The sequence below is a fragment of the Trichosurus vulpecula genome, chromosome 8, assembly GCF_011100635.1.
Source record: "Trichosurus vulpecula isolate mTriVul1 chromosome 8, mTriVul1.pri, whole genome shotgun sequence".
Lineage (NCBI taxonomy): Eukaryota > Metazoa > Chordata > Mammalia > Diprotodontia > Phalangeridae > Trichosurus > Trichosurus vulpecula.
Genome location: NC_050580.1, coordinates 229991815 through 230019608, shown reverse-complemented (window position 1 = coordinate 230019608; position 27794 = coordinate 229991815). Strand labels below are relative to the sequence as shown.

The following is a 27794-nucleotide window of genomic DNA, read 5'->3' as shown; positions in this document are numbered from 1 at the left end:
ATGATCCCAAGAAACCTGGCAAGTTTACAGATAAGGAGATTTTACAAGGTTGTTTTCTTTTTTTCCTTTTCCCGCAAAGCAAATAATTATTATTCTTCCTTTTAAAAATATTCCCAATTAAAAACTTGGTAGGTTTTGACATTATGACAATAACCTCTAGTAACTTAATAATTTCACAGTTTTCAGATCAAAAGGAATTAGAGTTTCCAATGATACAATTGCATCATTCTCTTAACAGCATTTCTTATACAACGGTTTCCCAAATTTCACAGTCTAAGAAAATTTAGAAATGCAGTAACAAAATCCACACTATTGTGCATTTAAAACATGAAACAAAGCGTATTACCAATCAGATGATATCTATTCAGTTGAATATATTTCCAAATTACCTTATATAGAAAGTCACTTTGTTTTATCACTTTGGGCATTCTATGCTGATTACATTCAAGACCACTATAGAGTAATTTTGATCCAATTACACCTTTAACAAAACTTGTACTTTCAAAACATATTGTTTTAACTGCAAATATTAAGTATCTGTTCCATTGAGGTCTATTTTACTTTTAAAGAGTCAAAGATTGCAATTATCATAACAGGAGAAAACATCCCATTTAAAATGAGACCAGAATAAATTAAGTCACATCTGCATCCATAGTTACCAATGGTATACAGAATCTCAATTTTCCCAATGACCATTTTACTACTAGCACTTCCTAGGGCCCACTACATTCAGTTAGTCTAGTTCCAAAGACTTAAAGTGACAGTCTTGTATTCTCAGCCCCCTCTGCTAGGGTTCATGAGGATCTTATAGTTCTCATATAACAACTAAAGTATACCTTTACAGTGGTCCTTCAAGGACAGAATTTTGGTATACTATCTTCAAGTAATTTCATATGGTTACTTGCTACTAAATTTTCCATATCCTAAAGAATAACTACACAGTTTCTCATGTCCTTATTTCAAGGAAATCAAAACCTCCCTCAAACCTCTCTTTCCAAAACTACAAACCTTTTTCTTTCAAGCCCTCCATTCACAGTGCAGATTCCAGCTTTCTTTAATTTTTTGTACATTTTTTTCTCATCTCTAGTTGCTTAAACTTCCTACCTTCCTTTCTTTTTATATCCTTCCAGTGGACTTTGATTACAGCCCTTCAAAACTGCCCCTTTCTCATTTCTTTCATATTCTGATCTAACATTTCTCTTACATAATTTTGCTTAATTCCTCTAATATTTATTTCCCAGTCATGTCCCAGACGATCTGTAGAACTTATCTTTATTCCATTGGATTTCTCCAAGTTTTTGGCATAAGTTTTTATTACACAATGCCAATTAATTGCAATAGTATTACCTTTCTGGGTTTTTAAGAGTGCATAGTGTGTTCCAATTTCTTTTAGATGACTTTAATTCTGGTTTACCTATATAATTACCTTCCCTTATATCCTTCACAGCATAAAATACAGTTGTAACACAAAATGTTTTCCCAAATTAAATTTTACTCACTTTTAAGTTGCTTCCTGATTTAAACAAGTTTTTCTCTTTTCATGGTCAAAAAATATTTAATAATGGGTGCTTCTTAAGTACCATATAAATTTAAATGGCAAACTAGTTTTTTTCTTCACTTTGAAACTTCACTTTCAAATTAGCTTCCCGTTTTTTTCCCCTTTCTCTCTAATCAGTAAAATAACCTTCCTTCCTTGCACTGAGACAATAAATCTCACTCTCCAGAGAAAGACTGATAAATGGTCTAGGTATTATTTCCATGTTACTTTCACAGAGTTTTATTTTTATTTTTCCTTAAATTCTGCAGAGTAGTACCCCAAAACTCACCTAGATATTTCAGCATTTATAAAAAATATTCATACCACAATTTGGAAATTCACAGCACAGAACTTACATTTCAGTCACAAATTTAGTCTCTAATTAGTTTACAATGCCATAAATTTCTGCAGACTGGGAAAAGATTCTCTTCTCTCTTATCTGTATTGTCTCATCTGCCTCACCAATTTGACCTGAGTTAGAAATGCAGAGACTTTCATTTAAAGGCTTAGGAAGTCCCACAGAAAAGTTTTCATTTTTTACATCCTTTTTCCTTTGGCTGATTAGAGCAATGGAAGGAGTCAGTTGGATTTTACCAAGACACAAAACACAGACACTGATAACAACGTACTTGACATTAAATACAAACACTCATATTGAAACAAAGACAAAACAGAAGCACTTTCAGGTGAAATCTTTTCCAGTTAATCCAGAGAATCCATTTTCTAACTGAGAACCAAACCAAACCACTAGTTTAATCAGAAAGGAGGAGGGTGAGGGGTGTTGCCATTTGTGGATTAGGGCACTATGGCCAATCCTCACCCACCTAACTGCAAATACTTACCAGATTCTCATCACCAACCCATAATGTCTATCTGAAGCAGAGCAGCCCAAGTCATTCCCGAGTTGTCACCCCTGGAATTCCACTAGTCTGTCTAGGAATCCTGTAGCCCACCACCATGTACTGTGGGTAAAATTGTTGGTGCCTCAGCAAATTAGAACCAAAGGAAGTACCACCAATTTAGGAACCGAGAAGGGTTTATTGAGTTTGCCAGCAAAGGAGTCCCAGCCACACAGGCAGATGCTCCCCAAAGGAACAAAAGGACAAAGTTTATATTGCTTCAATTTAGGTAGGAGGCGAGTTGGGTGTGGGGTGCCTTAGGATTGGATAGGACCTATTGCTGGACTAGCAATAAGAATGGCTCTTCTTCAGGTTAACTATATCTTGTAACCCCACACTAAAAGACAGGACTGTCTTTACCATTTTAGTGGTATGGCTGTATATGGGGATAGGGTGAGGGGAGGAGGATCAGGAGCAAGATAGAGGAACTGTAGACACAGTGGAGTTGCTTTGGCTTTCTTGGCTACCTGCACCTCAGATAAATAATTTTTGCTTCCAGGTGTCCACAAAAACTGGACTGGATTTCACTGATGCATGGCATGCCTGGGGTATGGCCTGCCTCAAAGCTGGGAACCTGATGGCATCACGTGAGAAGTTCAATCAATGTCTCAAGTCACCCCTTGATCTCAATCAGCTAACTCACGGCTCAAGGCTGGTCCAGGATGTAATTGAGTACCTGGAGTCTACAGTATAGCCTATCTTGTCAGTGGTAAGAGAACAGCAAGCAGTTCAAAAAAGGAAACATCATTGTGATATCATAGATACAGGAGTCACCTTGATTTTCAACTCTCTCTCTCATCTCATGTTTAATTATGTATGTGTCTTATTCTTCTATTAAACTATAAATTCCTAAGGACAAAGTCCAAGTTCCATCTAAACTTTGTATCTCTCCTAGTTACCACCGCACAGTAAGTTCTTAGTAAATATTATTTATTAAAAAGAATGTTTTTCCTGCTCTTTCTTCCTCTCCCTCATAGCAGGATGATGGTTATTTTGCCACTCTGAAGGAACTAGAAGATACTCTTAGAACTAGGAGCCTCTCTCTAGAAGTGATTTCAGAGGGGAAGTCCATGCACAATACCTACTACCAGGAGTGCCTCTTCTACTTTCATCAGTACAGCACCAACCTGGCCATCATCAGCTTCTACATGAGGCACAACTGCATGAGAGAAGCCTTTCAGCATCTCCGAAAGAAGGTGTGTGATCCAGTGACAACTGGCAGCTTCTTACTTCATCCAACTATATCACACACACACACACACACACACACACACACACACACATACATATACATATATACATACATACACACACATACACACATCTATATCTATATCTATCTGTCTATATATCTATATCTGTATTCCCTCTAACTACCCTAATGCTGATGCAGGTCTCTTGAGTTATATATATATATCATCTTTCCATGTAGGAATGTAAACAGTTCAACTTCAACTTTAATAATTTTATCTAGGGTTTTTATTACAACCTGCTACAGTAAAGCTAACAGATTGGTTGTTTGGTTACCACCTTGCAAATGATAATCCCTAAATCTTGCTGTACAAAAAGATTCTGACTAATACTTATGAATCTCATACAATCCACAGTATCTACAGATACTCCTGTGGCCCCTTCATCACCAATTCGCACCATCCAAGATATTAACAATTCTCCCATTCTTTGGATGAACCTACTCAAGATATCTGTGATTTCCTGCTGTGTGAAATCCTCCAGCATCTCTCTGAACACCGTATTATCTTGGGTTTCTTGCCTCCTTCACTGTATGGGGCATACTGCTATTTGAGGAGCCTGGTCTGATACTGTATCATTCTCTGGCTCCATAGCATCATCACACAAAGTAACATTTCATGCCTCAGCTTCTGATATTGTATCATCCTTTCTAGACTCTCTCTCTCTCTCTCTCTCTCTCTCTCTCTCTCTCTCTCTCTCTCTCTCTCTCTCCCTATCACCATGGTAATGAGACTGGCTGCTAGACTCGAACTGTGCTGAACTTAAATGCACTCTTGACCTCCTTGGCTCCCTCTGTCTCCTAGCCAAATAAACAGCAAACATATAAGATCCAAAATATTGAGTATTGAACTGTGAGGGAAGATGTCCCACCATCGTTTCCAGGAATACCTGGTTCAGCAGGATATGATTTACATTGTTTAGAGAACTTTTGGTTGGATAGAAAAGAGAGAAGAAAAATCTCTACTGGGATATGCATGAGAATCCCTAAGAATCATCTTGGATGAATATTACCTAAATAAGGATTAGCAGCTCAGGGAATACATGTATTGGCTGGAGTGATTGATTCTAGTTGTCAAGGAGAAATTATTGCAACATTCCAGAATTTGGTTTTGTAAAATGAAAGAATAGTTCAATTGATCATTATTCCATGTGAAACAATACCCCTTGTGAAAACTGACCCTCCTTCCAAAATAATTATCAGAGGAAAGGAAGGGTTTGGTTTGAGTGATAGAATAAAATTGGGAGCTAAAGTAGAAGCCAGAAGAGGTTCCAAAGGCTGTAGAAATCATAGCACATAGATGATACTGTAACTGTTGTTTATTCAGGAGAAGATGATTTCCAAATTGTACCCTTGACTCATGTATTCTACTGTGAATGAGGCTATGATTGTTTCCTTGTTTCTTTTTGGCTTTCGTCTGTTAAATTTGTTTGAGATTTGTTTCCTGCAAGCTTAGTACCATCCACTTGCAGATGCCTGATGGCTTAAGCCAGATATCACCCTCTGATGTGTTTGGATGTCACTTCTGGATCTGTCTACCACTGTGATGTGTCATCCCTGAACTTGTCCATGATTGTGATGTGTCATCACTGGACCTGGCATCAGCTGAATTCCAGATGCCAGCTCGCTAAAGAACTGACCTCTCGAATGGGACTCTTGGCTTCTTGGGGCAGGGACAGCTCTACATCCAATTTTGGCAGGAAGTAGCTATGGAGGATGAGACCTTCACCCCTTTCCCCAAGATTTTGAGCTCCATTCGTTCAAGGGCAGGGGGGGGGGGGGAATGATGACATTGCTTTATATGTTTATCTTGTGTTATCCCTGTTAAATTATTATGTAAAGTTCTGTTGACACCAGTTATCTCAAAACTCCCATTGCCCTACATAATGAATAAGAAAGATCTTGGGGCCAAATATAATGGCAATTTAGATTTGAAGATCTTTCCCACCCATTAATAGGCCATGTGACCTGCTTATATCACCAGAAGCCTAAGTCACAGGTGGTGGTAGGATTTTGCTGAGAGGAAAAGGAAGTTGCATCACAAGAAATGCTAAGAGAGCAGTTATTACAGTTAGAGCTGAGGGAAAGAGAGCTGACCTGTGATAGCTGTGCTTCCATTGCTAACTAAGGTGGGACAATGAAGGGAAGTCTGATTATATCTTCACTCCCAAGTAGGCCCCAAACCCCTAGCTTACTAGGTGCTAAGCCCATGTGGGTGGGAAGACCTCGGGGTCCTAAGGGGAGTTGCTAAGGCCAGAGCCAATAGTAAGAGCTTAAGTTCTGGTTGCTCAGATGACATTTGATGATGGCTAAACAGTACATAAAGGGGAAGACAGAGCTATTTGCTTAGGGATCTCACTCTTGGTGGCGTGCTGATGTGGAGACTCTGGGCAGCTGTAGTTAAGAGCCCTTCAGCTTGTAAACCTGGACATTTGGACTTTGTTAAACTCTGATAGCTATGCATTGAGATTTATATCAGACAAGATCTGTCTGTTGATGTTTGTAATTTGTTTGTATTTGCTCTCAAGTTCAGGGTGCTGGCTTTTTCCCCTGAACTAAGTGAATGATATCTGTATGTTGGATTAAAATTGAGATTGTTAACCCCTTAACATTGATTTCCTTAGTAAAGCCAATCAAAATAACCTGGGCTTGCAGCATTCTTGTTGTTGGGCTCATGTTGGTTTTTCACCCCCACAGCAGCTGCTAGCTGAATTGTTGAAACAGTGCTGTAAGTTTTGCTTGTTGGTGGCAAGGCCCCAGGAGGAGGTAGAAGGTTGTAGGATGGCGAGGCTCCATGCTGTGATATTGTATATTGAATTCTTTGCTGCTGTGATGGTTTGGGCCAATGAATTATGGGATCTGGTCATCTGGTGTCTGAATAAATGTTTTACTGCTTCTATCTTCTATGTGGAGAGTCTCATATATTGTGCGATACAGAACCACATAGGCATTTTGACAATTAGCATCTATGTTGTGTTTATTGCCTTGCTGATACAATGTCAAAGAATAATGACAACAACATTTTGGAAAAGCACCTAAAACTTACAGATCCCTACAACTAGCTCTGAAAACAGCAGCATGAAGGTTGGACCAGTGCCTCCCCACTCCAAGGTAAGCAGAGCCCAACCTTAACATAAAGTTCAAAGTGAAAAAAGAGGCTCAAAAAATGAGCAAACAACAACAAAGAATTTGACCATAAAAAGCTACTACAGTGGTGGGGAAGACCAAGACATAAACTAAGAGAAAGATGACAATGTGAAAACAGGATAAGCACAGCCTCAAAGAAAAAAAATAATATTAATTGGACCCAAGACTAGCAAAATTTCCTTGAAGCATTAAAGAAAGACATGAATGGTACAGGAGAAATTGAGAAAATAAATGAGAGTAATGCAAGAAAATTATCAAAAGAGGATTTAACAGCTTGGTAAAAGAGGAATAAAAAATACTGATGGTAAGAGTACCTTAAAAGGGGGTGGAGCCAAGATGGCTGCATGAAGGCAGCGTCTTACCGGAGCTCTCTCACAAGGTCTGTCAGATTCCTATAAAAAAGTGAATTTGAGCAGATTTGAGAGAGTCAAAAACCGCGAGCAGTCTGCGTGGGGCAAATTTCTGAGCCAGGAGAGTCTGAAAAGCCGGAGGCACGAATCTGTAGGCTCGGAGAGGGCTTGGTGCGGAGCTGCTCCAGACCAAGGCGGAAGCAGCTGGCTGGGAAATCCACGTGGGAGACGGGCTGGGAGAAAGCTGGGCGCCCGAAACCGGCGGAGATCCCCAGGCCTCCCAACACAGGACGGCAGTCTGTGGAAGTGATGAGAGGCAGCCCAACACCACCTGCCGTGAAATACCGAATCCTGAGGCTTGCAGCCCAAATGTATTAAACGCGGTTTCTTGAACTTCCGGGACACACAATGGCCAGATAAAGGGCTCTAATCCCTGCCCCCCTCACCCAGAGAATTCCTCGGGAAAAAAAAATAGAGAAAGCTGGAACTGAGTAGAAAGTAGTGGGGCTTCAGTGGTCAAATAGTAGAAGTTCATCAGTCCCAGAGGGGCAGAGTCGGCAGGGGTCAACACCAGGAGCCCAGACGTAACCTTGCTCCCCCAGGGGAAGTGCCAGACATCAGCTCAAACAACAAACAGCTGAGACCATTGCTGAAAAGCAAGTGCTAGAGAGCACCCATAGGGAGTGAGAAGCCAGAGAGCCAGACACCTCCCCCACACCTCAGGAAACTGAAGGCTAAAATTCTAGACTCACAACCCCCAGAATAAGAAAGCTGGGACAGAAAGCCCTGAGGCCTAAAGGTAGAAATTCGTTGTAAAGGCAAGAAAAGGCAATCCAACATGAACAAGAAAACAAAAAAACCGAGGACAATAGATTCCCTTTATGGAGACAGGCAGGATCAAAATACTAACATAGAAGAGGACAGCATTGATACTGTAGATACATTGGATACCTCAAAAGGTAACATAAACTGGTCTCCAGCCCAAAAAGCACTGCTGGAAGAACTAAAGGAGGATTTTAAAAACCAAATTAGGGAGCTAAAAGAAAATATGGAAAAAAAGATTGGTGAAATGGCTACGGAGATTCAGAATCTAGAGAGAGAAAATGACACCCTGAGACGTAAAATCAACCAATTGGAAAAGGAGACTCAAAAGCAAAATGAAAACACTAACTCATTAAAAATTAGACTTGAGCAAGTGGAAGCTAATGAATCTATGAGGCACCAAGAAGTAGTAAAACAAAACATAAAGAATGAAAAAATAGAAAAAAAATGTGAAATATCTGATTGGCAAAACAACTGACCTGGAAAATAGATCCAGGAGAGACAATTTAAGAGTCATGTGGTCTACCGGAAATCCACGATGAAAAAAAGAGCCTTGACAGTATCTTCGAAGAAATTATCAAAGACAACTGCCCAGAGGTCCTAGAACCAGAGGGCAAAATAGTCATTGAAAGAATTCACCGATCACCCCCTGAAAGAGATCCCAAACTGAAAACACCAAGAAATATTATAGCCAAATTTCAGAGCTATAAACTCAAGGAGAAAATACTGCAAGCAGCCAAAAAGAAGCAATTCAAATATCGTGGAACTACAGTCAGGATCACGCAGGATCTCTCAGCTTCCACATTAAAAGACAGGAGAAATTGGAATATGATATTCCGAAGGGCAAAGGAGCTGGGACTACAACCAAGGATCAACTACCCAGCAAAACTAAGCATAATTTTCCAGGCAAGGCGATGGACATTCAATGAAATAAGGGAATTCCAGACCTTCCTGATGAAAAGGCCAGAACTCAATGGAAAATTTGATCTCCAAATGCAAAACTCAAGAGAGACATAAAAAGGTAACCAGGGGGAAAAACCCCACAAACCTTATTAACCAATAAGGGCAGGTTGTTTACATCTTTATGTGGGATTATATCATCTTATGTATGTTTTATATACATATACATATATAAGTCAGTCTTGAGAATGGTACAGGTATTATGTCAATTGAAAGGGATATACATAGGTTGTGATTGCCTGTTTAAATTAACTTATGTAAAGATACAAAATAAAAGTAAGAGATATAAAGGGAGGGCTATGAGAGAAGCAGTAAGGAGGTAGTAGAAAAGGGTAAATTTACACCGAATGAAGTGGCACAAAAACATATTATAGTAGAGGGAAAGAAGGGAGGGAGAAGAGCAGTATTTGAGCTTTACTGTCATCTGATCTAGTTCAAGAAGGGAATAACATACCCTGATAAGTTTAGAAATCTAACTTGTCCTACAGGAAGTAGGAGGGGAAGCGGGAAAAAAGGGAGGGGGTGGTCAGAAGGGTGAGGAGAAATAGCAAGTGGGAAACAGTAAGATAAGGGAGGGGAATAAAGAGGGAGGGTTATCTGAGGAAGGCAGCAGTCAAAAGCAAAACTTTGTTGAGGAGAAGGGGTAAGGGAGAAATAAAAGCATAAACAGGGGGAATTAGGATGGAGAAAAAGACACAGATAGAAATCATAACCCTGAACGTGCGGGGGATGAACATTCTCACAAAACAGAAGCAGATAGCAGAATGGATTAAAAACCATAATCCTACAATATGCTGTTTACAAGAAACGCATCTGAAACAGGGGGATACACATAGGGTAAAGGTAAAAGGCTGGAGTAAAATATATTGTGCCTCAGCTAAAGTAAAAAAAGCAGGTGTAGCAATCCTAATCTCAGACAAAGCAAAAGTAAAGATATATTTAATTAAAAGAGATAAGGAAGGACATTATATCCTGCTAAAAGGCACCGTAAACAATGAAGCAATATCATTGCTTAACATATATGCACCAAGTGGTAAGGCTTACACATTCTTAGAGGAGAGGTTAAGGGAGTTACAGGAAGAAATAGACAGCAAAACTATAATATTGGGAGACCTCAACCTTCCCCTTTCTGAACTTGATAAATCTAACCTCAAAATAAATAAGAAAAAAGTGAAGGAGGTAAACAGAATTTTAGAAAGGGCACATATGATAGATCTCTGGAGAAAACTGAATGGGGATAAAAAGGAATATACTTTCTTCTCAAAAGTACATGGCACATACTCAAAAATTGACCATGTACTAGGGCATAAAAACCTCACAATCCAGTGCAGAAAAGCAGAAGTAGTCAATGCATCCTTTTCAGATCATGATGCAATAAGAATCATTTTCAATAAAGTACCATGGCAAAATAAGCTAAAAACTAATTGGAAACTAAATAACTTAATTCTAAAAAATGAGTGGGCCAAAGAACAAATCAGAGAAACAATTAATAACTTCATTCAAGAGAATGACAATAATGAAATATCATACCAAAACTTATGGGATGCAGCAAAAGCAGTTCTTAGGGGAAGTTTTATATCCCTAAATGCCTACATGAATAAAATAGGGAAAAAGGAGATCAATGATCTGGGCATACAGCTGAAAAAGCTAGAAAAAGAGCAAATTGAAAACCCCCAATTAAATACCAAATTAGAAATAATGAAAATCAAAGGAGAGATTAATAAAATTGAAACCAAGAAAACTATTGAATTAATAAATAAAACAAAGAGCTGGTTTTATGAAAAAACCAATAAAATTGATAAACTTTTGGCCAATTTGATTTAAAAAAAGAAAGAAGAAAATCAAATTACCAGTATCAAAAATGAAAAGGGTGAGGTCACCTCTAATGAACAGGAAATCAAAACAATAATTAGGAACTATTTTGCCCAACTCTATGCCCATAAATTTGACAACCTTAGAGATATGGATGAATATCTACAAAAACATAAACTGTTAGCCCAGGCTAACAGAGAAGGAAGTGAAATTTCTTAATAACCCCATATCAGAAAAAGAAATTGAGCATGCCATCAATGAACTCCCTAGGAAAAAATCTCCAGGGACAGATGGTTTTACATGTGAATTCTATCAAACATTTAAAGAACAACTAATTCCAATACTTTGTAGACTATTTGGGAAAATAGGTGAAGAAGGAGTCCTACCAAATTCTTTTTATGACACAAATATGGTACTAATACCCAAACCAGGTAGAGTCAAAACAGAGAAAGAAAATTATAGACCAATTTCCCTAATGAATGTTGATGCAAAAATTTTAAATAAAATATCAGCAAAAAGATTGTAGGAACTCATCACGAGAATAATACACTATGACCAGGTAGGATTTATTCCAGGAATGCAAGACTGGTTCAATATTAGGAAAACTATTAGCATAATTGACCATATCAACAACAAAACTAGCAGAAACCATATGATCATCTCAATAGACGCAGAAAAAGCCTTTGACAAAGTACAACACCCATTCCTATTAAAAACACTAGAAGGCATAGGAATAAATGAAACCTTCCTTAAAATTATACATAGCATCTACCTAAAACCATCGACAAGCATTATTTGTAATGGGGATAAACTAGATGCATTCCCAATAAGATCAGGGGTGAAACAAGGGTGTCTATTATCACCCCTATTATTCAATTTGGTTCCAGAAACATTAGCTGTAGCAATAAGAGAAGAAAAAGAAATTGAGGGAATTAGAATAGGAAAAGAAGAAACTAAATTATCACTTTTTGCAGATGATATGATGATTTATTTAGAGAATCCTGGAGAATCAAGTGAAAAACTACTTGAAATAATAAACAACTTTAGCAAAGTTGCAGGATATAAAATAAACCCACATAAATCCTCAGCAGTCCTATACATTACTGACAAAGCCCAACAGCAAGCAATAGAAAGAGAAATTCCATTCAAAGTTACTGTAGGCACTATAAAATATTTGGGAGTCTATTTGCCAAGACAAACCCAGGGCCTATATGAACATAACTATGACACACTTTTCACGCGAATAAAATCAGATCTAAATAAATGGAAAAATATCAGTTGCTCATGGGTAGGCCGAGCTAATATAATAAAAATGACAATTTTGCCTAAATTAATCTATCTATTTAGTGCCATACCAATCGAACTACCAAAAAATTATTTTACTGAGCTGGACAAAATAATAACAAAATTCATCTGGAAAAACAAGAGGTCTAGAATATCTAGGGTATTAATGAAAAGACATACTAGAGAAGGTGGCTTAGCCATACCAGATATTAAACTGTACTACAGAGCAGCAGTCATCAAAACTGCCTGGTACTGGTTAAGAAATAGGGGTGTGGATCAGTGGAATAGGATAGGTACACAAGAAGGAGAAATCAACAAGTTTAGCAATCTACTCTTTGATAAACCCAAAGAGGCCAGCTTCTCAGCTAATAATTCACTATTTCACAAAAACTGTTGGGAAAATTGGAAAATGGTAGGGCAAAAACTGGGCATAGACCAATATCTTACACCATATACCAAAATAAAGTCAAAATGGGTTCATGATTTAGGAGTAAAGGCTGATACTATAAGTAATTTGGGAAAGCAAGGAATAGTTTACTTATCAGATTTATGGAAAAGTAAAGAATTCATGACCCAACAAGAGATAGAGAGCATTACAAAATGCAAAATGGATAATTTTGATTATGTCAAATTGAAATGTTTTTGTACAAAAAAATCCAATGCAACAAGAATTAGGAGGGAAGCAGAAAATTGGGAGAAAATCTTTGCAACTAGTATCTCTGATAAAGGCCTCATTTCTAAAATATACAGGGAGCTGAGCCAAATATATAGGAATACAAGCCATTCCCCAATTGAGAAATGGTCAAAGGATATGAACAGGCAGTTTTCAGAGGAAGAAATTAAAGCTATCTATAGGTATATGAAAAAATGCTCTTGATCACTACTGATTAGAGAAATTCAAATCAAAACAACTCTTAGATACCACATCTCTCCTGTCAGATTGGCTAAAATAACAAAACAGGAAAATGATAAATGCTGGAAAGGATGTGGGGAAATTGGAACATTGTTACATTGCTGGTGGAGTTGTGAGCTGATCCAGCCATTTTGGAGAGCAGTTTGGAACTATGCCCAAAGGGCTATAGAAATGTTCATACCCTTTGACCCAGCAATACCACTTCTGGGGTTGTATCCCAAACAAATCACACAAGAGGGAAAGGGACCCATATGTACAAAAATATTTATAGCGGCTCTCTTTGTGGTAGCCAAGAATTGGAAATCAAGGGATGCCCATCAATTGGGGAATTTCTGAAGAAGCTGTGGTATATGAAGGTGATGGAATACTATTGTGCCATAAGAAATGGGGATGATGCAGACTTCATAACAACCTGGAAAAACCTACACGACATAATGCTGAGTGAGCAGAGCAGAGCCAGGAGAACCTTGTTCACAACCACAGATATATGGATTCCGTGAGGACTGACCCTGACATACTTCACTCTTCTCAGCAACGTAAGGTGCAAGGACAACCCCAGGGGACTCATGATGGAGAATGCTATCTTCATCCAGAGAAAGAACTATGAAGTTTGAATACAGATTGAGGCGCACTACATGCTCACTTTTTTTGCTTCTCTTTTGTTTTTGTTTTTGGGTTTTTTTTTTGGTTTGTTTTGGGTTTTTTTTGGTTCCGTTTCTTCTTTCTCATGAGTCATTTCATTGGTCATAATTCTTCTCCACAATTTGACTAGTGTATAAATTAATTCAATGCGAAGTTATACATGCTAGTTATATGAGATTCCAGGCCATCTTGGGGAGGGAGGGGAGAAAATCTGGAACTCAAAACTATGTAGAACCGTGTGTGGTAAACTAAAAATAAATTAATTAATTAAAGAAAAAAAAAGAGTACCTTAAAAAAACAGAATTTGCCTAATGGCAAAAGAGGCATAAAAATTCACTGAAGAAGAGAATTTCTTTAATAGCAGAATTGGCCAAATGGAAAAAAGAGGTACAAAAGCTCATTGAAGAAAGTAATCCATTAAAAATTAGAATTGGTCAAGTGGAACAAATGACTCCATGAGACTTCAAGAAACAATAAAACAAAATCGAAGGAATGAAAAAAAATAGAATAACATGTGAAATGCGTCACTGGAAAAGCAACTGACCTGGAAAACAGGTCAAGCGAGATAATTTAAGAATTATTAGACTACCTGAAAGTCACAATTAAAAAAAAAAGCCTAGACATCATATTTCAAGAATTTCCTTCATAATAAAGGAAAACTACCCTGATATATCTTAGATCCAGAAGGTAAAGTAGAAATTGAAAGAATCCACCAATCACTGACTGAAAGAGATCCCAAAATGATAACTCTCATGAATATTATAGCAAATTCCATAGCTCCCAAATCGAAGAGAACATACGAACTAGTAAGAAAGAAACAATTCAAATATTGTGGAGCCAAAGACAAGATCATTCAAGATTTAGCAGCTTCCCCACTAAAGGAATGGAGGGCTTAGAATACGCTATTCTGGAAGGCAAAGGAGCTAGGATTACTACAAAGAATAACCTATCCAGCAAAATTGAGTATACTCCTTTAGGGGAAAAATAGATATTTAATGAAATAGAGGCCTTCCAACCATTCCTGATGAAAAGACCAGAGTTCAATAGAAAATTTGACATTAAAACAGAAGACTCAAGATGAGCATAAAAAGGTAAGCATGGAAAAGTATGAGTCTCAATTAAGTTAACCTATTTTTATTCCTATGTGGGAAGACAATACACATAACTCCTAAGAACTTTATCATCATTAGGGCAGTTAGAAGTCTACATAGACAGAGAGCATGGGTGTGAGTTGATTATATTGGGATAATCTCCCCCCAAAATGTAGGGATGAGAAAGAGGGATGCACTAGGAGAAGGGGGAAAGGGACAGGTAGAATGGGGAATATTTCTCACATAAAAAGGTATTATAGGAAGAGCTTTTATAGTGAAGGGGGAAATGGGGAGGTGGACAACGTTTGAACCTCACTCTCATTAGAATTGATTCAAATAAGGAAGAATATATATACATACACATACACCTATATGTATATGTATATACATATATATGCATACATATATATGTATGTGTGTATATATTCTATATACATACACTATATGTATATACATACATACACACACACACACTCAGTTGTGTACAGAAATCTTTCTTACCCAATAGGGAAATAGGAGTAGAAGGGAGTGGGGTGGGAGGGAATGACAAAAGAGAAGGCAGATTAAAGGAAACAGTGGTCAGAAGCAAAACAGACTTTTGAGGAGGAACAGGACAAAAAGAGAGAGAGAAGGACAAACAGAAGAAAATGGGATAGAGGGAAATACACACTAATTATAACTGTGAATATGAATTGGATGAGTTCACTCATAAAATGGAAGTGGATAGCAGAATGGATTGGAAGCCAGAATCCAACCATATGTTGTGTAAGAGAGACACACTTGCAACAGAAGACACCTACAGAGTTAAAATAAAAAGCTGGAGCAGAATCTATTATGCTTCAGCTGAAGTAAAAGAGGCAGGAGTAGCAAACATGATGTCACACAGAGCAAAAATAGAACTAATTAAAAGAGATAAACAGGGAAACTACATTTTTTTTTGCTAAAAGATGCCATAGACAATGAGGTAATGTCAAATTTTTTAAGCACAGATTTCTCTGACAAAGGCTTCATTTCTCAAATATATAGGGAACTGAGTCAAATTTGTAAAACTAAGAGCCATTCTCCAATTGATAAATGGTCAAAGTAGGCCAAGCTTAGGGACTGATCATGCCTGATGGTGGGGCCAAGCAGTGTAAACAAGGAGTCCTGATGGTTGGAGCTAAAAAGTGGGCCCAGCAGTGGGAACAAGGAGACATGCAGTGGTACTAAGGAGCCCTGAAGTGGTGGCCAAGCAGTGGGAACAAGTTGCCCTGATGGTGGTGGCAAATCATTGGGATCGAGGTGACCCCATGTTGAGGCCAAGCAGTGGGAATGAAGAGACCAGGTTGTAGGGCTAAGCAGTGGGAAAGAGGAGGACTGAAGGTAGGGGCCAAGCAGTGTAAACAAGAAGCCATGAGGCTGGGGCTAAGCATTGGGGGCAAGCTGTGGGAACAAAGAAGCAGTGGGGGCCAAATATTTGGAACAAGGAGGCCTGATGGTGGCAGCAAAGAAGTGGGAAGCAGGAGGTCCCATAGTGGGTCCAAGCTGTGGGAATGAGGAGCCCTGATGATGGGGGCTAAGGAGTGGGGTCAAGCAGGGGGAAATAGGAGGCCTGATGGTGTGAGACAAGTAGTAGGAAATAGGAAGCTTGAAGTTTTGGGCGTCTAGTATCGGAAACCAGGAGACCTGAGGGTGGAGGGTAAGCAGTGGGAAATTGAAGCCTCCATGGTGGGGCCAAGCAGTGGGAACATGGAGACCAGCTACGCAGAGGGAGCAGGAGGCCCCATGATTGAGCCAAGCAGTGAGAATGAAGAGCCTTGATTGTGGGGGCTAAACAGTGGGACAAGCACTGTGAATGAAGAGTCTTGAATTTGTGGGGTAATCAGTGGGAATGAGGAACCCTGAGGGTGGGGTTCAAGCAGTGTAAACAAGAAGCCCTGAGGTTGGGTGCTCAGCAGTGGGGGCAAACAGGGGGTATGAAGGGGCCCGATGGAGGGGTCCAAGAAGTGTAATTGAGGAGCCCTGATGGTGCAGAGTAAGCAGTGGCAATGAGGAGCCCTGATAGTGGGCACCAAATAATGGGGCCAATCAGTGGGAACATGGAGACCTGATGGTGGGGGCCAAATAGTGGTGCCACGCAGAGGGAACAAGGAGGCCTGATGATGGGGTACAAGCAGTGGGACAGAGGAAGCAGTGGGAACTTGGAGACTTCACGGTGCGGCCAAACAGTAGGAATGAGGAGCCCTGAAGGTGGGATCTAAACAGTATGAATGAGGTGGCCCCATGGTGAAGCTAAGCAGGGGGAATGAGGAGCCTGGGTGGTGGGGCTAAGCAGAGGGACACAGGAGGAACCATGGTGGGGGCAAGTAGTGTAAAGAAGGAGCCCTGATTTTGGGGAGTAAGCAGTGGTAATGAGTAGCACTGATCGTAGTGGACAAGCAGTGGGAACGAGGTGTACTGATGATGAGGCCAAGCAGGGGGAATGAGGAGCAAGGGGGGTGGGGCTAAGCAGTGGAAAAGAGGAACCCTGATGTTGGGAGTAAATGAGTGAGAAAGAGGAGCCCGGATGGTGGGTGCCAAGCAGTGGGACAAAACAAGCCTGAAGGTGGTGGCCAAGCAGTGGAAAGAAGGAGCCCATGATGGTTGGGGCTAAGCAATGGGACCAAGCAGTGGAAACAAGGAGCCCTGATATTGGGGGACAAGCAGCGGGAATGAGGAGCCCTGATTGTGGGGGGAGGAAGCAGTGGGAAAGAGGAACCCTGATGGTGAGGGCTAAGGAGTGGGCCTAAGCAGAGGGAAGGAGGAGGCCCGATGGTGCGGCCAAGCACTGGGAATGAGGAGCCCTGATGGTGGGTGTTAAGCAGTGGGGTCAAGCATAAGGAATGAGGATGCCTGATGATGGGGCCAAGCAGTGTAAAAAGAAGTCCTGATGGTTGGGGCCAAGCAGTGGGAATAAGGAGGCTTGATGTTGGGGGATAAGCAGGGGACAGAGGAAGGATTGGGAAGTTGGAGGCTCCATGGTGGGGCCAAAGAGTAGGAATGAGGAGCCCTGAAGTTGCAGGCTAAGCAGTGGGAATGAGGTGGCCACGTGATGAGGCCAAGCAGGGGGAATGATGAGCCTGGGGGTGGGGCTAAGCAGAGGGAAGAAGGAGGCCCCATGGTTGGGGCAAGCAGTGGGAATGAAGAGTCCTGATTGTGGGGGGCAAGCAGTCAGAAAGTGGAACACTGATGGTGGGTGCTAAGAAGTGGGGCTAAGCAGAGGGAAGGAAGAGCCCTGATGGTGGGTGTTAAACAGGGGGGCCAAGCATACGGAATGAGGATGCTTGATGGTGGGGCCAATCACTGTAAAGAAGAAGCCCTGACAGTTGGGGCTAAGCAGGGGTAATGAGGAGCCCTGATCGTGGTGGACAAGCAGTGCGAACGTAGTGGCCTCATGGTGAGTCCAAGCAGGGGGAATGGGGAGCAGGGGTGATCAGGCTAAGGAGAGGTAAATAGGAGCCACGATTGTGGGTGCTAATCAGTTGGGTTTAGCAGTGGGAATGAGGAGACCGCATAGTGGGGCCATACAGTGGGATTGAGGAGACTGATGGTGGCACTAAGCAGGGGTGCCAACAGTGGGAAGTAGGAGGCCTGATTGTGGGGGTGAAGCAGTGGGAAGGAGGAGCCTGGATGGTGTGGGCCTAGCATTGGGAACAAGGAAGCCTCATGGTGGAGCCAAGTGTGGAAACAATGAACCCTGATGTTTGGGTTTCAGCAGGGTGAACAAGAAGTCCTGATGTAATGTGCTCAGCAGGGGGGCCAAGCAGTGGGAATGAGGAGACCTGAAGTAGGGGCAAAACATTGAGAATGAGGAGCCTTGACAGTAGGTGCCAAATAGTGGAGCCAAGCAGTGGGAACAAGGAGGCTTGATGGTGGGGGATAAGCAGTGGGACAGAGGAAGCATTGGGAACCTGGAGGCTCCATGGTGGGGCCAAACAGTAGGAATGTGGAGCCCTGAAGTTGGGAGCTAAGCAGTCAGAACAAGGTGGCCATGTGATGAGGCCAAGCAGGGGATTGAGAAGCCTGGGGGTGGGGCTAAGCAGAGGGAAGAAGGAGGCCCCATGGTGGGGTCAAGCAGTGGGAATGAGGAGCCCTGATTGTGGGGGGTAAGCAGTCGGAAAGTGGAACACCGATGGTGGGGGGAGTGGGGCTAAACAGAGGGAAGGAGGAGCCCTGATGGTGGGTGTTAAACAGGGAGGCCAAGCATATGGAATGAGGATGCCTGATGGTGGGTCCAAGCAGTGTAAAGAAGAAGCCCTGATAGTTGGAGCTAAGCAGTGGTAATGAAGAGCTCTGATCATGGTGGACAAGCAGTGGGAACGAGGTGGCCCCATAGTGAGGCCAAGCAGGGGGAATGGGGAGCAGGGGTGGTGGGACTAAGCAGTGGGAAAGAGGAGCCTTGATGTTGGGGGGCTAATGAGTAGGGCTAACCACAGGGAACGATGAGGCCTGATGGTGGGTGTTAAGCAGTGGAGGCATGATGATGGGCCCAAGCTGTGGAAACTAGGATAGCTGGGGTGAGAGCTAAGTAGTGGAGCCAAGCAGTGGAAATGAGGAGCCCTGATGGTGGGGTCCCAGGAGTGTAAACAAAGGCACACTGAGATTGGGTGCTCAGCAGTGGAGATCAAGCACTGGGAATGAGGAGTCCTGAAGGGGCTGGTTGAGCAGTGGGAATGAGGAGCCCTGAGGGTGTGGTCCAAGTAGTGTAAATAAGGAGTCCTGATGTTGGGTACTCAGCAGTGGGGGCAAACAGGGAGAATGAGGAGGCCTGACAGAGTAGGCCAAGAAGTGGAATCAAGGAGCCCTGATTGTGCAAGATAACCAGTGGCAATGAGGAGCCCTGATGGTGGGTGCCATGTAGTGGGCCTAAGCAGGGGAAACATGGAGACCTGATGGTAGGGGCCAAATAGTGGTGCCAAGCAGTGGGAACAAGGAGGCCTGATGGTGGGATCAAGCAGTGGGACAGAGGAAACTGTGGGAAATTGGAGGCTCCATGGTGGGGCCAAACAGTCAGAATGAGAGGCTCTGAAGGAGGGGGCTAAGCAGTGGGAACGAGATGGCCCCATGGTGAGGCTAAGAGGGGGAATGAGGAGCCCGGGCTGTGGGGCTATGCAGGGGGAAAGAGGAACCATGGTGGTGGGTACTAAGCAGTTGTGTTAAGCGGTGGGAATGAGAAGGCCGCATAGTGGGACCAGACAGTGGAACTGAGGAGAGTGATGTTGAGGCCCAAGTAGTAGGGCCAAGCTGTGGGAACTAGGAGGCCTGATTTCAGGGGCTAAGCAGTGGGAAAGCAGAGGCTGGATTGTGGGGGCCTAGCAGTGGGAACAAGGAAGCCTCATGGTGGAGCCAAGTGGTGGAAACAAGGAGCCCTGATGGTTGGGGCTAAGCAGGGTGAACAAGGAGCCATAATGTTGGGTGCTCAGCAGTGGGGCCAAGCAGTGAGAACGAGGAGGCCTGAAGGAAAGGAGAAGCAGTGGGAAAGTTGAAGCCTAAGGTGGGGTGCAAGCAGTGGAAAAAAGGAGCCATGAGGGTTGGGGCTAAGAATTGGGGCCAAGCAATGGGAACAAAGAAGCCTGATAATGGGGATCAAGCAATGTGAATGAAGAGCTCTGATGTTGGGTGCCACATGGTGGTCCCAAGCAGGGGAATGATGAAGCCTGATGGTCAGAGCCAAATAGTGGTGGTGAGGAGTGAAAATAAGGATACCTGATGGAGGGAGACAAGCAGTAGGAAAGAGGAAGCCTGAAGTATTGGGCACCAAGCAGTTCAAACCAGGAATCCTGAGGGTGGAAGGTAACCAGTGGGAAATTGTAGGCTCCATGGTAGGGCCAAGCAGTGGGAATGTGGACCCCAGATGGTGGCGGCAAATCAGTGTGAACGAGGTGGCCTCATGGTGATGCCAAGCAGTGGGAATGAGGAGCCCCGGTTGTGGGGCTAAGCAGCAGGAAAGAAGAGCCACGATGGTGGGTGCTAAGTAGTTGGGTTTAGCTGTGGGAATGAGGAGGCCTCATAGTAGGGGCCATACAGTGTGACTGAGGAGACTGATGATGGGGTCTAAACAGTGGGAACAAGGTGGCCTATGGTGAAGTCAAGCAGTGGAAATGAGGAGCCTGTGTTGTGGGGCTAAGCTATGGGTAAGAGGAGCCACAATGGTAGTTGCTAAGCAGTTTTTTAAGCAGTGGGAATGAGGAGGCCGCATGGTGGCACCATACAGTGGGATTGAGGAGACAGATGGTGGGAGCTAGGCAGTGGGGCCAACAGTGGGAACTAGGAGGCCTGAAGGTAGGGGCCATGCAGTGGGAAAGAGCAAGCCCGTAGGTGGGGCCAAGCAGTGGAAACAAGGAGCTGTGATGGTTATGGCTAAGCAATGGGTCAAGCAGAGGGAATAAGCAGGTCTGTTAGTGGCTACCAAGCCATGGGGATGAGGAGCCCTGATGGTGCCAGCAAAGAAGTGGGAAGCAGGGGGTCTCATGGTAGGTGCAAGCAGAGGGAATGAGGACCCCTGATTGTAGAGGCTAAGCAGTGGGATAGAGAAACCCTGATGATGGCGGCTAAGGATTGGGGCCAAGCAGTGGGAACTAGGAGGCTTGATGGTGGGGCCAGTAGTGGGAATGCGGAGCCCTGATGTTATAGGCTAAGCACGGGGAATGAAGAGCTTCGATGGTGGGTGTTAAACAGTGGGACCAAGCACAGGGAATGAGGGTACCTGCTGGTGTGGCCAAGCAGTGTAAACAAGGAGCCCTGATAGTTGGGGCTAAGCAGTGGTAATGAAGAGGCCTGATAGTGGTAGACAAGCAATGGGAACGTGGTGGAGGTATGGTGAGGCCAAGCAGGGGGGATGGGGAGCAAGGGTGGTAGGGCTAAGCAGTGGGAAAGAGGAGCCCTGATGCTGGGAGCTAAACAGTGGTGCCAAGCACTGGGAATGAGGCGCCCTGATGGTGGGTGTTAAGCAGTATTATCTTTGAACGAAAAGTTGTACATCAGCTCTCCTTCCTCTTTAGTCTTATCTTGTAGTCTTTTCAATTTTAAATAATTTAATGTCAGCGCAGTAGCAGACCTTGATGCCATTTTCATCCTTGTTCAAGGCTTCTGAAAGCATCATTGCCAAAAAGCTTGGGAACAAGCACACAACACTATTTCATTACCTTGGTGCCTGGGAAGCCTGGGAAACCTCAAGAGCATCATTTGTTATCTAGAACCCATATAAGTGTGCCATTGTGGAAGTGGTATACAATGGGAATGAACTTCTCTCTAGAATCATGTGCTTATCTTTAAGTAATGTGGCTCCGTGGGCACTGAGTAGTTGAGATGCAGGAAAGGTCTTTGGCCCATAAATAGCCTTCAGGACATCATAAAAGCCCTGTGGAGTTTTACTATCAGTGTAAAACTGAATTTCATCTAGCTTCTTACTGAGCCAAGAATCCAGCATCTAAGTTTCGCTTATTCCTTCTTTTGATGCTGTTGATCATTGCCTTCGTTGAGGTGGATGAATTATGGAGTTCTCATTGTGGAGTTCTCATTTTTTAAAATCAAAGCTTCTCGATTTCCCCATCAATTTCTTCAAACCAATCTTAGTGTTTTTGCGTGTTTGGCCCAGATGCACCAAATCTCTGAAAGGTGCCTATTCTTTCTCTGCTCCACTGTTGCCAACTGTGTGTTGGCTCAGCCTTCCCCCCAAGTTAGTAAGGAACTGCTCCACTCAGAGAAGTGCTCTAGTGTTGATACTGTCTTCTGGTAGTCACCTTGCCTTGGGGCCCCTGCTTTGTTGAATGAGAATATTTAGTTTGGAGAAGATATCAATGATGAGTCCAGCACTCTGTGCCACATGTTGCCTTCTTCACTCTCACATCTTGTCTTTCTGTTCTGCTTACAATCTCTGAGACTATTGAATGCCAATTTGTGCTGCAAGGATGCATCCATGGAGTTTTATTGTATATAGGTAAATGGAAGTGTTGGAGATGAAAAGATCATGAGACACACAAGTCTTCAGTAGTGAATGACTATTGCTGTTGCTGTTTCCAATTCTGTTCCTCCCAAGGACTCCTTGCCTTGTCTGATAGTCTGTGCCTACTCTGGAGTTAGTTTTACCCAGAATTAAAAGCTTGTCTTCTTTTGGCATATTAATTATTGTGGATCAGACTCTACATATGAATTAGCCCTGAAATGAAACTGAGTTAGGTTTGCTGTTATGTTCATGTACTTCTTCTGGTTTCTCAGACCACATTACACCAAAGCTAATACTTAGAGAAATGAAGATATTTTTGCTCTTCTATAATTATTTGTCTATCCCATTCTCCACAGAAGATGTTCCAAATTCATTCTTCTCCTTCCAAGTCTCCTAAACTCCTTCACCCTTACCCTTCAGCTGAGGACCTTGCATATTATTTGACTGAAAAAATTGAGCCCATTCACCTTCGTCTTAAGAACCCTTAATATCAACCACCATTCTTCCTGTCTTCTATCTTCTGATAATTAGATGGACCTTCTCTTGGCCAAGACCAGTTATTGTACATGCAAATGATAGCATCCTTCCCTTTTTCTCCAATAGATTTTTTCTTAGTCATCTCTCTCTAGTTTCCAACTTCCTTTAAGATACTGATCCTTCCCTGATGCCTTCAAACATGTCCAAGTCTTCTCTATTCTTAAAAAAAACCTTCCCAAGGCCATACTATTTCCTAAAACAATTATCCAATCTCTCTCACCAATTTCCTAGAAAAAGCTATCTACACTCATTGACTCAGCCTCCTCTACTCTCCTTCATTCAATTGAAACTGTTTTCTCCAAAGTTCTCAATGAGTGCTTAATAGCCAAATTAATGCTCTTTCCAAAGTCCCCATTCTTCTTGTCCTCTCTGATGAATTTGGCAGTGTTGGCTACCTATTCTTCTGGATACTGTCTCTTTTCTGTTTTATTTTTAATGACTTTGCTCTCTTTTGGTTCTCCTTATACGAGTCTTATCATTCCTTCTTAGTCACCTTTGCCGACTCATCATCCTTATCATGGGGCTATTTTTTTCTCTCTGCACTTTTTCTCAAGGTGACTTCTTCAGTTCCTATGGATTTAATTGTCATCTCCATGCCAGTGACTCACAGATCTATATACCTAGCTCCAGCCTCCCATTTTTATGCCACTGCTGTGTACCCAGCTGCCTGTTGGACATTTCAAACTATTTCTAGTTTGGGAACCACCATTTTTCTAATCTCCCAGGCTGGCATTTTCCTTGACTCATCATCTTCTACAGGAGAAACTTTTCCTGAATCTCCTCAATTACTAGTGCCAAAATAGAAATAAGAAAAGACTGGTAAAGGGGATGGCAAAGCATGAAATGAGTTATCATTTGGACATGTTGAATTCTAGATATAATTGGGGCATCCAATTTAACATGTGGAACAGACACCTGGTGACACAGGAACTTTTCAAATTTCTCAAGAGAGCCAAGCTGCAGACTTAATGTTTTTCCTTTGAGTCATTATTCTCTGAGCTAGCTCAACAGTTAGTCAAACTTATTATTGTCTAAGTCCTGTAGAAAAAGGAAGATTGAATGCTTGATTTGGAGTCAGAAATTGTGGGTTGGAATCCCAGTTCTGCAACCTTTGTGATATTTGGCAAACCATTCAAAATCTTTGGGCTTCAGTTTCAATGAAGAGTTTGGACTAGATATCCTCTTAGGTCCCTTCCAATGCTAACTCTGTGATCCTATGGATAGCCTGAGAAAATGGCTGAACATGATCCAAAAGAAGGGTAAGGAAATATACATGCTTTCTGACTGGATATTATAATTGGTTTCAAAGTTCTTGACATACAGTGTTTTGTGAAAATTATTTAAATGTTATTAAAATGAGTGTTATAATCACAACCGGTCTATTTGTATGACCAGCTTACATAGCATGAATTTGCTTCATCATTAGAGAGTCTCTCTGTTAATTTCCAAAAGTTGGGTGGTGTGACAAAATACAAATCTTTGGGGACTCTGAATATAGTCACTAAATCTAAGCAGACTAGGAGAAACATCTTTTTGTTTCCAAAGAGAAAGATATGCTATAAGAAATCATATATAAAAATATATTTTAATAGCAGAGAATTGTTTTTAATAGATGAAACATTTTTGAAAACTTTTTTCATCTGTTTTCACTTATTCCTGGATCTTTTCCTTCGTGCTTCCTTTCCCAAATGAACAAACAGCTGGGTGTCCCCTTACATACTCCTTCTTTCTCTTTTTCAGCTGTTTTTCTTCTGCTCTGTTTCTCCTTTTTCCATATTTCCTTTTTTTCCTCTAATTTGCTTTTTTAACCTTCCTTCACTCTTTCCTTGTTTCATTTCTTTTCTTTTCTCTGATATTCTTTTCCATATATTACTCCTAAAATTAAATTTAGTTCCTACCCTTCCCCACTTCCTTCAGTTTTGTCTCATTAATCATTTGCTAGAGATCAAAGTTATCTATACCCTGAAAAATAAGCAACATGACTCCTTGCCTAGTGATCTGTTAATGGAATGAATTAGCAGCCTGCTAATTAAATTTTACTTGAAGCTTCATCCATATAACAGTTTTCAAAGGAGTGGTTTGTCTGGATGGGCAGGTAGCAAGAACATAAATACATCCTGAAGTGTTGTAAAAGAATATATACAACAAAGGAGAGATTTAGATATGAATCCAGTAGACAAACAGGCAGTGAGATGTATTTGTCGCAGACAGTGGGGAAATTATAGAAAGTAATGACAGAGTCAACAGCAGTAGAGCTGATGAAGTCAGGAATGGAAATAAATGCCAATTCAGTCAACGTGATATAAATATTGAAATGAAAGCATGATGAAAAGGGAGTTGGGAGTTAAACCCTACAGATACTATACAAGTGTGGGGGACTTGACAAAGGAGAGGCATAGGTGTTTCGGAAAAGGCCTTAGCTTGGCTTCAAGATGTTAATAGATATTCAGTAGATGTTAAGCAGAGTCCATAAAGCCACCAGCTGTTTTCTCAAGGCAAAAAAACAATTGCCAATAAAGGAGAAATGAATTGGGAAGAAAAGAAATGCCACTAAACAACTCATTCATGTGGCTTATTTTTCTTCAGGGACCTAGAACTAGATAATGCTAGATGGAGAATTATAACATAATACCTCTGTAATGTGGCATATCTGATAAGGGTGATGAGGAAACCTGAAAGAAGAAATGAAAATATAAATCATAGAACTACACAATTACCAGGAAACTTAAAGGATAAGGGGGAAAGATAGCTAAAATAATATTGACCTGTGAACAGAATGGTAACGGAAAGGAAAAGAAGGCAAATACAAATGTCATGCCATGAGAGTTTGGAGAAATGAAAACTGAACTCCAAAGGTCAAATTAACAAAATAGAAAACAAAAGAAAATGATGGAAAGGAATGAAGATATTTGTGGACAGGCAGAACATGAAGGAATAAGCTGAGGAAATTACATAAAGCATGATAGTAAAATATATTTGTTTTCTTAGGTTCTTGACTGCTGACTGCTTACATGCTACCCCTATCTACATTGCCATCACTTGGGGAAGTGAACAATCATAGGCAATAGTATAGTTGGTGTATTGTGAGAAGTATCAAATCAGTGGTTTAAATCAATTCTGTTTTTATCTAGTGGTCAAGGAACAAATAGCAAGCAATTCTAGTGATTTCAGACATGGAAATCCCCTGTGTTTCCAATAGATACAATCTGCAGCTCTTCAAGGCTTTACTCACAGGATGGCTCTTTCCCATCCTTCAAATATCTACAAGTTAGTTAATCATTTTCTTTCTTTGACTCATGTGAAGACACTAGGAAATGGCTTCCAGTATTCATCAGTTTAAGTTTTGATCAGAAGGGTCAGTTAAATTGGCCCGATTTCAGGCAAAGAGAAAGACAAGTAATTTGGTGCCCAGAACATTGAAGCACACTCAACTAAAATGTGCATATATCAGTTCTTGCAGCCTCCTACAAAGTTCTACTTTGATATCACAGAATATTTGAAGGAATGCCAATGCTGTGCTGGTAGAACACAAGCTTTGACTGATTCTACTAAAGTGGAAAGGCTTACAGTACAAGTCCTGTGATCAAATATGTGTCTGCCCTCTGATGACCAGATTAATTTTGTAGGCATTCATCACCAGAAAGTTGGCTACTACATGCTGACTTTATTGACCCCTTTACTCACTTTATTGACCATTAAGTAGGGAGCACTTGCACTCAACAGTTGGTCGGCATTGGGGAGGGTGGGGAAAATACTCAAACCAATGAAATTATAGATCTTTTAAAAAATAAACTTTCTTTTTATTATTATGAAATTGATAAAGATAAACTAACATGAATTTTTCCTTATAGAAAGAAAAGGAAAAAGGAGTCCTATATATGGCAACAAGAATCTTTATTATATACAATTTCCTTCTTTTTAAGCACATATGAAATTTAATTGCCTCTTCTCTGTCACTGTCAGTATTACATTCTTACTTGGCATTATTCTTTCCTCAAAAAAGGCTTTCTTTGTAACAAATATCCAGATAAAATAATTTCATTTATTGGTTGTGCATGAAAATATATGTCTCATTCTGCACCTCTAGTCTATCACTTTTCTGCCGAGAGAAATGAAGCACAACTAATCTCAATCTTCTCCAGTCATGATCAGTCTTGGTATTGGTCCTGGTTCTTAATTGTCTCAATTATTTTTTGCAAAGTTTCTTCATTATGCAAATTATTCTGTGTCTTCTCAGTCAACTCTTTTATCAGTTTACTTAGGTCTTGACAGCTTTCTTTGAACCCTTCTTTTTTGTTATTTCTTATGGTTTATCGGTAATATGGTATATTACCTTTTCTTTGGAAGGTGGAAAGCAGGGTAATTGTGGTTAAGTGACTTGCCCAAGGTCACACAGCTAGTAAGTGTTTCAAATGTCTGAGGGCAGATTTGAACTCAGAATCCTCCTATCTCCAGGGCGGGTGCTGTACTCACTGCACCACCTAATTGCCCCATAATATTACCTTACTTTCTACAGACACAATTTTTTCAGCCATTCTATAGTTACTGAACACCCATTTTGTTTCCAGTTATTTGCCATAATACAGGC

At 41.3% G+C, this 27794-nt stretch overlaps 1 pseudogene; it reads left to right on the top strand.

Annotated features, from left to right (window-relative positions):
- Positions 1 to 16506, top strand: part of LOC118829873 — a 68253-nt pseudogene extending 51747 nt beyond the window's left edge.
- The last annotated feature ends 11288 nt before the right edge of the window (positions 16507 to 27794 follow it).